Source organism: Staurois parvus, unplaced genomic scaffold (genome assembly GCF_062004578.1).
Source record: "Staurois parvus isolate SC_StPar_1 unplaced genomic scaffold, SC_StPar_1.0 ptg000155l, whole genome shotgun sequence".
Lineage (NCBI taxonomy): Eukaryota > Metazoa > Chordata > Amphibia > Anura > Ranidae > Staurois > Staurois parvus.
The window spans coordinates 12,439,335-12,453,947 of record NW_028317951.1 but is presented as its reverse complement, the minus strand read 5'-3'; the positions used below and the strand labels follow the sequence as shown (position 1 = coordinate 12,453,947).

The following is a 14,613-nucleotide window of genomic DNA, read 5'->3' as shown; positions in this document are numbered from 1 at the left end:
TGCAGACATCTGTCCTGTAATGTGTTTACAGCTTGCGTCAGGGTAGCCAGGTGCCTGCAAACCTCGTCCAACAGGGAGAGTCCTCCTCGAGGCTCAGTCATGGCCTTCTGGTACTGTGAGGGACCGCCGAGCGGCACCACTAGCACTCCACTGGTCAGGCGTGCCCAGAGCGCGGAGTCTAAGCCCCAGGGTACTTGTTCACCAGGGCCCCTGATGGTGGGGATGGACTTGTAGTACCCCGAGACCAGGTCGCCTCTGCTGAGCACACCTGTCAGTGGTAGTGGTGTTCGCCAGGGGCTCCAACCAGGGAGAGCCAGATGTGAGGAGGTCGGGTGACCCCGATGGGATGGATGGATGGCTGAGCAAGTGCGTAGTCAGACAGGCCGAGTCGGTATTGTAGAGGACGGTAAGGTACAAGGGAGCAGGCAGAGAATCGTCGGGTCACACGCCAGGTCAGCAGCAGGAGGTCAGATCTAATAAGGGGCATCCAGGGAGAGAGGTCAGGCAAGCAAGGGTCTGGGCAGGAGAAATCAGCAAGGTCAAAGGCAATCCGGGTAAACAACTTACTAGGCACAGGTACAGGAACACAGGAAGCAGGTAAGACCAGAAGGCAACGAAATGACAGCTCAGGGACCTTTAAATATCCCGCCCTGCGCTGCCATTGGTGCCCAGCGGGCGGCCGCGGCTTCTAATGCGCATGCGCGAACTCGAACGCCGCGGCCGGCCCGGACCTAGTGCCCGTGCGCTGGGTGGAGCAGTGCGCCTGCGCCGAGCCCATCGCGGCGGGGATCGAGGAGATCCCTGACACCCTGACCTGGCCACTACTGCGTAGAACGACTCACTGTCAGCTACCCTAGACTCCCTGGCACCCCTAACCACACGTAACATCAGACCCCGACCGCTTCAACCCTGGCCGAACGACCATACAAAATGTCTCAAACAACGCAGTCGCGCGCTGGAGCGATCATGGCACAAAACCAGATCCCCTCGAGTGTTCTCCCTCTACAAATCCGCCTTCCTCACCTACACCACTTCCCTCCATGCCACCAAACAAGCCTATTTCGTAACCCTCATCAACACCCTCTCCACCTGTCCTCGCCGGCTCTTCTCCACTTTCAAATCCCTGCTCTCTCCCCCCCCCCACCTCCACTCAGCACCTCACTCACTGCCCACGAGATTGCCAATCATTTCCAAAACAAGATTGACGCAATCTGTAAGGACATTGTCAATTCACAATCTACCTCTCCACCTAGCCTCCTTCCCTCCATCACCCCATGTACTCTCCCCTCCTTTGACCTCTGACCACCATACCTAATGCCCTGCACACTACCACCTTCCCAACGCTCTGCTCCTTCAACCCTGCTACCACTGAGGAGGTCACTACGGTCTTCACTGAAGCCCGCCTCAGCACCTGTCCCCTGGACCCTATCCCCTCACAACTCCTCCAGTCACCCCCCTCCTCCATCATTCGCTCCCTCACCCACATCTTCAATCTCTCCCTCTCTACTGGCGCATTCCCCTCCCCCCTAAAGCACGCACACATCACCCCCATACTCAAAAAACCCTCCCTTGACCCCGCTGACCTAAACAACCTTAGACCCATCTCCCTGCTGCATTCACTTCCAAGCTCCTTGAGTGCTTAGCCTACAATCGCCTAAGCACCCACCTCACTGACAACAACCTCCTTGATCCACTACAGTCTGGCTTCATTCCCCTACACTCCACCGAAACCGCCCTACTTAAAATCACTAACGACCTGCTAACTGCCAAAGCTAATGGCCACTACTCAGTCCTCCTGCTCCTCGACCTCTCCGCGGCCTTCGACACAGTCGACCACCCCCTCCTCCTTACTAAACTGCACTCCTTTGGCATCAGGGACGCCGCTCTCTCCTGGTTCTCCTATCTATCCCAACGCTCCTTCAGCGTCACCTATAACACTGCCACCTCCCCCTCTCTCCCCCTCTCTGTTGGAGTCCCCCAAGGCTCTGTCCTCGGACCCCTCCTTTTCTCCATCTTCACCTCCTCCCTTGGCAAACTGATACACTCCCACGGCTTCAACTATCACCTCTATACCGATGACACACAAATTTACCTCTCCACCCCTCACCTCACCCCCTCACTCTTCACCAACATCGCCCAGCTCCTGAACGACATATCAGACTGGATGTCGCTCCATTTCCTCAAGTTAAACCTGTCCAAAACCGAGCTTCTAATTTTCACCCCAGCCTGCGCCCCCCTCCCCCATCCTCTCCATCACGACTAGCAACACCACCATCAATCCCACCCCACACGCCAAAGTCCTGTGTGTCACCCTGGACTCAAACCTTTCCTTCCAACCTCATGTCCAATCACTATCAAAGTCATGCAGGCTCCACCTCCGCAACATCTCCAAGATACGCACGTTCCTCACCCCAGACACTACTAAACAACTCATACACTCCCTCATTATCTCACGCCTGGACTACTGCAACTCCCTTCTCACTGGCCTACCCAAACACATGCTATCCCCACTCCAGTCTATCCTGAACTGAGCGGCTAGACTCATCCACCTCACCAACTGCTCCACATCTGCCACCCCCCTCTGCCAATCTCTTCACTGGCTCCCGATTGCCCAACGCATTAAATTCAAATTACTAACTCTGACATACAAAGCCATTCACAATGCTGCCCCAAACTACCTAACTGACCTGATACCCAAATACCACCCTACCCGTGCCCTTCGCTCCTCACAGGACCTCCTACTCTCCAGCTCCTTGGTCTCCTCCTCCCACGCCCGCCTGCAGGACTTCTCCAGGACTTTCCCCATCCTCTGAAACTCCCTTTCCTAATCCATCAGACTGTCACCTACCCTCCTCACCTTCAGGCGCACCCTGAAAACCCATCTCTTCAGGGAAGCCTACCCCACCCTCACTTAACAACCGATCTCCTCTACTCCTCCTACCACTCCATCCCCCACAGCCACTTCCTCCTGTACCACTATCCCCTCCCTCCTAGATTGTAAGCTCGAAAGAGCAGGGCCCTCGAACCCCTCGTGTATTGTATTGTACTGTATTGTATCATGTTCTGTCCCCCTCGCTAATGTACAGCGCTGAGCAAACCCTTTGGCACTATATAAATACTGTATAATAATAATAACAGGTACCATCTTGCCTCTGCTTTTAGGAGTCATGCTTGTACCTGTCAGCCTTGCAGTGCCTCATGGGAGTTGTAGTTTGACAACAGCTGGAGAGCCGCCAATTTGACACCCCTGCTTAGATAAAGAAGTCCTTTCAGCAAAGTCCAGCATCTGACTTCCGGTGCCCCAAAAAGGGAGACCATGAGCTTTGCAGCACTTTATATGATGCAGATTTCTTTCCTGTAGATTCCCATGCAGAAGGCTCGAGGGATTCAGATAGGTTGGTAGACATGAGCAATGCATTTTATTATGAATCGTAATTCAGACAACATTTTCATTATTCAGAGATTTGGAAGTGTCCGAATTTCCAAATCACAATACTAACGAATTTCAGTGAATTCAAAATAAATTAGAAAAAAAAAATATCCGAATTCAAAATGGAAACATATTGTAATAAATACAGTAAGGTATAAAAGTGAAATAAAATGATAATTCCTACTTAGGGAAGAGAAGAGAAGGAATATAGCCATCCATCTTCTGAAATTCAAACAGATTTGAAAATAACGAGTATACAAATAAATTCGTATTAACTAAATTAATTCTAACATAATGAATATGACAAAACAAAATCATGAACTTAAATGAATCCGACAGAAACAGATTTTTCTGTAGCGCACATCTCTATAGGCTGCCTCTTCTTGTATTTATATCAACCAAAAGGTGGCAGAGCCATGAACACCTGAGAGTTAGCAGCCTTAACCCCTTCCTAGCTCCATATGCAGCCAGATATACAAGAACTCACTAGACATACTTTATTATCAACACAGTGAAAACCAGTAACATGTAGACAGAGTACACCCCAACAGTAGGCACCTGCCTACAAGTAGGTTATAGTTACAAAGAATTTAGTCTGGTGAATTTATACTTTGATGCGCTGGGACTGCAAATTTTAAACATACTGGATCCACTATGAACCCATGCTAGTGGCAAATATATATAACAATACTTTTCAGTGGTCTATTTAACAGGCCAAAAGGGAGCAAAAATAGAATTTTCTTGTTAGGGTTTCACACTATTTAATTAGCTTCCATTTGCTGTGTTAAATATTGACAAACTTTGCCTTGTGTATATACTGATTTATAGAATCTTTTTTTTTTTTTTTCTTCCCCATGTTTTTATCAGCCGACACTGGAATTATTATTGTTCTTTACCGTACAACTAAAGTAACTATATGATGCACAAGCCTCATAGTAAACAAAACATTTCCTGTTTACGGTTTTCCTCCTTTATTTGTGTCTCATACGCTCCCTCTTCCAGACACTGCAGCTCACCGTGGGAGGGTTTTTGCAAAAGCAGCAATACTGTAAATGCAAAAAGCAGTGGGAAGAACTATATGTGTGCAGGTGGTGAATGACACATTCTAGGTTTTGGCATTAGTAGTGAAAATGCTGATAGAGCTCTCCTGGACATTTATTTATCTCACTGTAATGCAAGCAGTCATAAACTATAGGATAGTGGAAACTCTACTCTGAATTCAGGAGAAGTACAACACCATTGTTACATCATCAAAGGAAGCTGCATTAAGTGGATCTCATTGTTAGTCTTCACAGGTATTTGTGAAACTTTGCAGGGGGGACGAAGAGAAAACTGTAACTGTAGATGCAATTACAATGAAGTGCTGCTGCACATATATATTTTTATAGGCAACCATAGTTCTGCTTTAATATAGACCAGCTGTCATTTATTATGTCCTCCTTGCTTGTAGAGCAGATGGAAACAATTATCTGCACCTGTTATTACAGTTAGGTTCATATATATTTGGACACAGGCACAATTTTAGATTTTTTCAGGTATTTACCAAAACTTATTCAAGCTATAGTTATATAATGGATATGCTGAAAGTGCACATTCTCAGGTTTAATTTGAGAGTATGTATATCCAAATTGGAAGAATGGTTTACAAACTACAGCTCTTAAGAGTAGCCATGCCCCCTTTTTCAAGGGATTAAAAGTAATTGGACAAATGAATATAATCATAAATAAAATGTTCATTTTTAATATTTTTTTTGAGAATCCTTTACTGGCAATGACTGCCTGGAGACTGGAATCCAAAGACATTACCAAAGGCTGGGTTTCCTCTTTTCTGATGCTTTGCCAGGCTCCAAGGTGGTCTTTGAGGGTATTTCTGCCTTTAGTTTTGCCTTCAGTAAGTGAAATGCATGCTCAATTGGGTTGAGATCAGGTGATTGACTCGGCCATTGCAGAATATTCCACTTCTTTTCCTTCAAAAGCTCCTGGGTTGCTTTTGTAGTGTGTTTTGGTTCATTGTCCATCTCTACTGTGAAGCGCCGTCCAATCAACTTTTGCTGCATTTGCATTACACAACTTTTGCTGCATCAGCATTACACAACTGTACAGATTTTTAAAAAACATAAAAAAAAAAAAAACATTCCATAAAGAGGTGGACTATCACCGTTCTGGAAACTTTGGCATTGGAATGTAAGAATGTCCACATGCTATGGGCTGAGGTTGACTTAATTTAAAAAAAAATAAAAATAGTGTTTGTGTGCGGTTCAGAAAAGATCCCCTTCCATCTGCTTTGAAGCTAGTCTGTTGCAGGGACTTGGAAGTTCTTCAGCACAGATGATTCAAAAGAAGCACCTTCACTGGACTACAACAGCCCCTGCACAAGTGCCGGCATGTATGATAATAGTAATATATTCTTGGCCACTCTTGAATACAGTAGAGCATTCAAAGGGCTTAAGAGCAGTGGAGGGATCATCAAGAATACTCCATTGGTCTAGTTTTAAGTCTAGATGATGTTTGCCCCTTTGTATAACTGATGGGTCAGAGAGAATTGCAGTTATTGGCCACCTTTGTTCAATAAGTCTGGTTATCATTGTAGTAGGATTTCATATTAACCCATGTATTTCATATTAATTTGAACATGTGTTACTGATAATATAATTCTTAATATTCATATTAGTGTTATCATTATTATTAATTCAATATTAAGCAATAGTTATTAGTTTCTAGAAACCTATATCTACACTACTGCATAACAGAAAATCCACATTTAAAGTTGAACTCTTGACCACTACTATAAGGATAGTATTCTTTAGACTAGAAAAAGAACTTTGACACAAAATTAATTAAAACCTGGTACTGTCTGTTTGAAGTGAATAGAGTATAAGATGGAAAAACTATGTATGTTAATTAAGTTGACAGGTCCACACATAAGGGTCTGCCTGTATCCTAATACTTTGAAATATATTTAAATTAATTTTGTAAAGCACTGAGCAAACGGTTGGCGCTATAAAAATCATATATAATAAAAAGGAATACACTATATATAATTTATATACACTATATTGCCAAAAGTATTGAGACACCCCTTCAAACCATTGGATTGAGGTGTTCTAGTCACCTCCATGGCCACATAAATTCAAACACTTAGGCATGCAGACTGCTTCTACAAACATTTGTGAAAGAAAGGGTCGCTCTCAGGAGCTCAGTGAATTCAAGCGTGGTACTGTGATAGGTTTCCACCTGTGCAATAAGTCCATCCGTGAAATTTCCTCACTACTAAATATTCCACGGTCAACTGTTAGTGGTATTATAACAAAGTGGAAGCAACTGGGAACAACAGCAACTCAGCCATGAAGTGGTAGGCCACATAAAATGACAGATTGGGGTCAGTGCATGCTGAAGTGCACAGTGCGCAGAAGTCGCCAACTGTCTGCAGAGTCAATAGCTAAAGACATCCAAACTTTGTGTGGCCTTTAGATTAGCACAACAGTGCGTAGAGAGATTAATGGAATGGGTTTCCATGACCAGGCAGCTACATCCATGGAATGGGTTTCCATAACCAGGCAGCTACATCCATGGAATGGGTTTCCATGACCAGGCAGCTACATCCAAACCTTACATCACCAAATACAATGCAAAGTGTCGGATGCAGTGGTGTACAGTATGCTGCCACTGGACTCTAGAGCAGTGGAGACGTGTTCTCTGGAATGATGAATCACACTTCTCTATCTGGCAATCTGATGGACGTGTCTTGGTTTGGCAGTTGCCAAGAGAATGGTGCTTGCCTGACTGTATTGAGCCAAGTGTAATGTTTGGTGGAGGGGGGATTATGGGGTGGGGTTGTTTTTTAGGGGTTGAGCTTGGTCCCATAGTTCAAGTGCAGAGAACTCCTAAAGCATTTTGGACAATTTCATGCTCCCAACTTTGTGGGAACAGTTTGGGGATGGACCTTTCCTGTTCCAACATGACTACACACCAGTGCACAAAGCAAGGTCCATAAAGACATGGATGAGCAAGTTTGGGGTGGAGGAACTTGACTGGCTTGCACAGAGTCCTGACCTCAACCTGATAGAACATCTTTGGGATTAATTAGAGCAGAGACTGCTAGTTAGGCCTTCTCACCCGACATCAGTGCCTGACCTCACAAATGCACTTCTGCAATAATGGTCAAACATTCCCATAGACACACTCCTAAACCTTGTGGACAGCCTTCCCAGAGGAGTTGAAGCTGTTATAGCTGCAAAGGGTGGGCCAACTCAATATTGAACCCTACAGACTAAGACTGGGACGCCATCAAAGTTCATGTGCGTGTAAAGGCAGGCGTCCCAATACTATTGGCAATATAGTGTCTGTGTGTGTATATATATATATTTATATTACACACACACAGTATGTGAATTGTGGGAATTAATAAGTTTGTCTGGATAACAGGTGTTAAGATTTATGGTTAGTTACAAGAACGTATATCTTGGCAACCAATCATATTGTACCTAATATGCTTGCATTTTAAGAAACTGTTTTAATGGGGCTTCTCTGCTCCTATGCTTTGAACATGACCTTGTCTGTTCCTAGCTGTTATTAATAAACTTGCATCATTGAAGGTCCTGCTTGGTTTAATACGTCATTCTATTTCACCATATAGTAAGTGCTATTCCATCTTGTGCTTCCATCTTGAAGAAGCTTGTGCTCAGGTGTATCCATTTTCTGCTGCCTCTCCTTTAACTTGCTGCTAGCTAGCTGACTTTTTTAACCTCCCTAGCGGTCTGATTATGTCCATATTTCTGTGCTCAAATCGGTACATTTTTTTCATGGAAATATGTCGTTTTTTTATTGTAGGCCTGTAATTAGGAATAACGCACTGAAATCTGTCCGAACAAGAGTCTAGTAAACATTGCGTGTATGATAAAATTTGAAACACAAAATCATAAATTAGAATATAATAAATAATCATAAAAAATAATAATATAATAATATAATCAAATCAAAAACTCTGAAATTTGAAATATAGCGCCAAGTTCGCACATCACTGAGCTTAGTCATAAAATCGTTTTCAGTGTCTGATGACGAATTTCCCCACGAATCATTATCACTTAATTCTACAAGTGGTTCTAATTTACTATCACTGTTCTCTAGCTGGTCTAAAACCGCTTTTGACGTAAAGGGATGCTTTTTGAACGCCATGGACTTTTCTCAGTTTCCAGGCAGAAAGAACAGTAAAAATGCAGGCAGGGCACAGGACAAAGCACTCGGGACAAAATATATGTGAAATGCTTTGATACAGTAATGTTATACTATGTGATTTTAGTGTATTTAGTGAATGTCACTTTTTAACATTTTTAAATTTCCCGCCGGTTCTGTCCCTCGTACGTCCCGATGCTCGCAGGGACTGGAACCCGGAAGACGGGTGCTGGCATTGGCCAGAGGAGATGGCTGGGGACGCTGCAGAGGGGACATCGCGGGAGCACAGCACAAGGTAAGTGCTGGAGGGAATCCCTGAGCAGCGCCTCATGGTAAGCCCGAGCGTAGCTCAGGGTTACTGCTTTTGGTACTGAAACTTAACCCCAAGCTACACTCGGGAATACCGCCAGGGAGGTTAAAATGCACACTTGACATTTTTACAGCCGCTGTTTTTTGGCTTTTGATGTTTTTTTCTACAGCTAGTAAACCCCCCAGCATGTTATCCTATGTGTCCATGCACTCATAGACTGTAATCAACATTTTTTGGCTGGGATGTTTTTTGGCTGAAAAAAAGAACCCAGGACTAGTGGGTTGCTAGAGGAGTTTTTTAGCTGTAAAAACGCTCTAACGCTTTAAACACAGTTAAAACGTTGCAAACCGGCATTTTTGGATTTTTAAAAAAAAAAAACTGTTAAAAACACAAACACGGCTAAACACGGCAAAATGCCGCTAAATGCTAATGAAAAATCACTAAAAAAACCTGAAAAACTCAAGTTTTTAACATGTCTTTACACAGCTAATGTTACCAGCGTTATCAAAATGTCCAGTGTGCATGAGGACTTAAAGCTCTCTCAATTCCTGAATTCTTTAACGCAGCACTAATCACCAGCTGCAAGGTGTGGCTGATACAATGGATACTGGTCCACCATGCTTGTCCTGCAGGATGTTTGCAGAAGCTACAATTTGTACTATTGTCCATGTGTCCACAATAAAGGCAATTCTGCTTTCATTAGTGCTGATAGCATCCTTCACATTCTGAAATGCCTCTTGGTATTTCCTCTCCACTAGTTTAGTAAAATTAGTTCTTGAGGAAAGAGTATATCCAGGGTTTAGTACATTGACCATGCCTTTTGAATCTTTGCTCTTCAACCATGGACTGAGGCCTCGTGCCAGTGACTAGAATTTCAGGATAGAATCTGTTATAACTGCTGATAGTTGTGAAGTGTATGGGGGATCAAAAACTTTATCACTGAGTACTGAGCTGTACAGTGTGTGCTGCACTGTGCATACTAACATGTAAACAAATAATGCATTCTGTATGCAGGCCAATGAATCAACTGACCAACTAATCAATAATAAAAATTGTTAATAATTATTTTTTATCTATTGTCAGTTAGTTGTTTCAGCCCTACTTTCAAACTTCTTTGATTAGATCATATCTGAATCTAGAGTTGTTGGCTGTCCCTCACTGGAAAGCACATCAGTCTAATATTTCCAGACAATTAAAGGAAGCTTACATATTGTCTGCATATAGCAGTTATAGGTCTTTTTTTAGTGTATTTATGTGAAATAGTTCTAGTGTGTTTAGATAAACAAATTGTTTTAGGTTCATCTTTTGAACCTTAAGCAGACATTTAACATCCCATCTTGTGACTACAGTAACATACTATATATTCTGCCCTTATTTAGGGTGGAACATGCAACATGTTTCAGCTCCTACCCCTTTCACTGATCCCCTTTCTTTGTGACAGCGAGCACTGTCACAGCTGTCATTTTTAAAAACAGCAGAGCTCCGTCCACAGCCACATCATTTATTTGCAGTTAAAGCGTTACTAACCCCACAACAGTAAAATCAGTCTGTATATGCAGTAAAGCATGCTTGTTATACTCACTGTGGAACATGAGGTTAATCCTCTGCATTGTGTAAAAAGGCTGTTTGATCCTTTCTTCTCTACCCCTCCTCTTGTTGAAATGACCACCTGATACAAACTGAACCCATGGTCACATGCTCAGTTTGTGTATTGCTAGAGAGGATCTTTTTTCCTGGGAGAGCACATGGGATCAGCACAGGGCCAATCAGCACTGTCCAGACAGAGAGTCATTGGGTTTCACATCCTCCTAGCAGAAAGAAAACTCCTCCTACAAGCTTTAAACAGTGCTCTGCTGAAGTCACAAGACTGCTCTAACTGCTGATGAGAAAAGGTATTTAGCAGTTTATATTTACTAAAATAATTGTGTTTGCATGTTGTGTGTACTGTGGGAGACCAGATAGAGTGAATGCAGAGTCCTGGGTTTAGTATCACTTTAAATGTGAGTGAACAAAGTACCAATACCGTCTGCCACCATGGCAGATGGACTTGTAGTTTCAATGGGCTGTGGGAACACTGAAGAGCACTCTTGTAGTCCATTGATATGTCCACCAGCTTGCAAACAGAAAGGACGTACGGAGGACGGGACTGAATCGGAGGACTTGTCTGCAGAAGCCCATATTGCATTCATTGTCTACTGATTGCAGCATTTTCTGCTAAAATATGTGCATTTATTATTTTTTCTATAAAAGGTAAACTTATCTTTTAAAGGCTACTTTCAGATAGGTGGCAATACTTCTGAAAAGCGTTCCACGGTGGCTTGCTTTATAGAGGGTGGTATAGCAGTGGTTGACAGGTGTTCAGGAAAAGATCCCACTGCCTCTTTAACATCTGCTTTTTTCCAATCCAAAAGGGGGATTTTGTAGGTTTAAAAAAAAGAAAAAAGAAAATCACATCTCAACCAAAAGCTGAGTGCTTTGCTTGTAGTGTGCTCCCACTGAACTCAGTAGGTGAGTTAAAAGATACAAATGCCTCAGCATGTGTACAACACTGTTAAGACATGGCAAGAGATGAAGGCTGTGGTTTTTCATAGCACAACTACACTAAAGCTGACCATACATGGATCACAATTTCAAGTTTGATCCGTGTATGGACAGCCTGCTTGTACACAAGTCGATCTATCAATCAACTGTCTACAGTATAGTTAGCCTGTTGGAAAATCTTCACTCGGTCAGTGCTACTAGCTGTAGCTGGTGGTGCTGATCAGTCTATTCTGAGAGTGGAGAAATCTCCCCACTGTCAGAATACAATAGCGCAGTGGGAAGATTCCCTCCTCCACCTTGACAATGTAGGTGGGGGAATGAGGCATTTTCTTTTGTTCAACCCACTGGCTGAATTAAAAAAAAATGACTCATGTACTGTATATAAAGGGATACTGTATGTATCACAAACCATTTTTACTGAAACAACAAACAGATGAAAAGACACACTGTCCTGGTTCTTGCAACACCCATTATATTTACCATTTTGACATTTTACATCATAACAAATCCACTATTATATGAAACCTAAACAGTCCTGTAATTTTAGCCTGTATGTTTAGAACACGGAACTTCAAAATTACAGTTACATTATTTGTATAGAGTTGCCATACTCTAAAATGTAGACTAAGAAGACTGGAATTTTCACAGGACTGTACCCAAAAGTTGACAAACCTATGATGTAATGCTTTCCTCAGCTGCAATTAAAGAAAATGAATGTGCATGTTTATCTAGAAATATCATAAGATTCTGCTGAGACATAATGAACAAATCCAATGATTGAACACTTTCAGGAGTTGTCTAGTGGATGAATTGGGTTTCAGTAAGGGTCTGGCCCTTTAAATGCAGATAGCCTATGAGTATGAAGGGACACAATACAATAAGCAAATACAGGCTTCTGACTATTATAAACATAATACTTTATCAGATCTTTTTCTTTCAACATATTAGTTGTTTAAAACCCAATCCATTTTTTTAACTTAATACATTCCCTGCATTACAGTAAGTCCTCATGCACACTGGACGTTTTTACAGCTGCTGTTTTTGGCTTTTGACGTTTTTTCTACAGCCAGTAAACTCCCCAGCATGTTATCTTATATGTCCATGCACACATAGACTGTAATCAATGTTTTTTGGCAGCGACGGTTTTTGGATGGAAAAAAAACCCCAGGACTAGTGGGTTTCTAGAGGAGTTTTTTTTTGCTGTTTTTGGTGAACAAAAATGCTAAAAAACCCAAACATGGAAAAACGCGGGAAAACGCCACTAAATGCCAATGCAAAAACGCTGAAAAACTCACATTTTTAACATGACTTTAAAAAGCTAACGTTGCCAGTGTTATCAAAACGCCCAGTGTGCATGGAGCCTAAACATCTCTTTTATTTTAATTTAAAAAAAGTAACTTTGGAAGTACTTTAGGCAAAGATTACTTGTATTGTCTATATTAAAAAGATAATTTGGGCAATATGCTTTTTCTAGTGCAGTCATGGTGGAAAGGATTGTCCCTAGTAGTCTATGGCCAAGAACTAGAATACCTGGAAAAATCACGGGCCTCAAGCCCGGAAAGTGGTACTTTAGGTAACAAAGCATCTTTTAGACTTCTTAGCTATAAATTCAAGAAAGTGTTTTCTACACACCATGCTGTAAACCTAAGATGAATAATTTTAAAGTAAGTGTAAACTTTAACATGATCTAGTTTGCTAAAGCACATTTGATACACGATAATAAAAGAAAAGTAGGTGCAGCGCTAAAATCAAAAGATACAAATAATTCTCTATAGGATAAATGTATAAATATCGGTGATTAGACAGATATGCCACAATGGTGAATATTGCGTTTAGTCAATGAGAAGTGCTAAAAGCACACATGAAGTCCTCGTCCCAAAGTGATGGTAGTAAAAAGGTGAAGAAAGTCCCGGAAAACAGATAGAGTGCGCACTCACCAGAGGTGCGTTAGATTAACGCATGTAAGGAAAAACTGCTGCAAGATCTCTCCAGCATCAGAGCTCTGGTCAGATCGCACTGCGTCCTATCCTCTGTCTCACCGCGAAGAGCAGTAGCCAAGTTGCATCCAAACGTGTGGGCGTCAGGGAACTCCTTGGTCCAGAGAGGCTCTGTGGGAGATGGTACTCTCAAAGAGAGCCCAATGAGGGACGCCACATAGTGTAATGCTGTTTGACTCAAAGTTTAATAGTCAAAAAGGGGTGAACAAACAAAATTACTGACCATAGGTAGTTGGCCACATATAGTGGCTAGATGTCCATAAGCTGTAGCCCCCCGTGACGCGTTTCGTGCGATGCACGTCCTCAGAGGGTCAGGGCTTACAGCAGGACATCCTTACTCATCTATTTATACAGAGAAATGGCAATCGCGCTAGTCGCGGCGGCCATTTTGCCGGCGTCTCGCGCATGCGCAGTTAATCGGCGCCATTTTGCCGTAGATCGTTATAGGACATACACTTATCCTCCTAGTGGTTTATTGTACAGAGTGTGTCCCAGGCAGGCGCCATGATATAGGTGGGGAAAGGAAAACAGAATCTGTGTCACACAGCAACTGAACTGCTGACGAGACTATCAAAGAAAAACATAGATAAAGAGGAGCATTGTGCTTATCCAGTAACATTGATTGCATACCAGGGAAAGCATATCCACATGGAACTGGATAATTTGATGCAATATATTAGAATATGTACATACTGTAAATGCTAGTTACAGAATTTATATAGTGTAAAGTTGAGGGAAATTGCTCCATTATTTTACTATTACTTTGGCTCAGCAAAGAATAATTGAAAATATTAATTAACAAATCATAATAATAAAAAGTTATAGGTGTTAACGGTTATAAAATAATTATGCGATAGCCATTTCTACTGCAATAAATAGATGAATATCAATACATTTAAAATTTGATAAATTTAATTAGATATATATTAAAATAGGTCAGTGCGGTATAATATATTCCATATGGTCAGAAAAAACACATAAAATCCAATAATAATGCATAAAAAGGGATACATAAAAATAAATATATTAGGAATATGTTGTAAAAATACTGAACTAGAATAGAATAGAATGGAATTCACAATGACAATTAATGTTGATGTAGATAAAAGAGAGGTATTGTCAACCGCATCTATTGATACAGGGCAAAAATATCAGGGCAAAAAA

General features: G+C 42.2%; 1 pseudogene; it reads left to right on the top strand.

The window, feature by feature from the left end:
• Positions 1 to 13,029, top strand: part of LOC149463284 (transient receptor potential cation channel subfamily V member 5-like) — a 61,521-nt pseudogene extending 48,492 nt beyond the window's left edge.
• Positions 13,030 to 14,613: the final 1,584 nt, after the last annotated feature.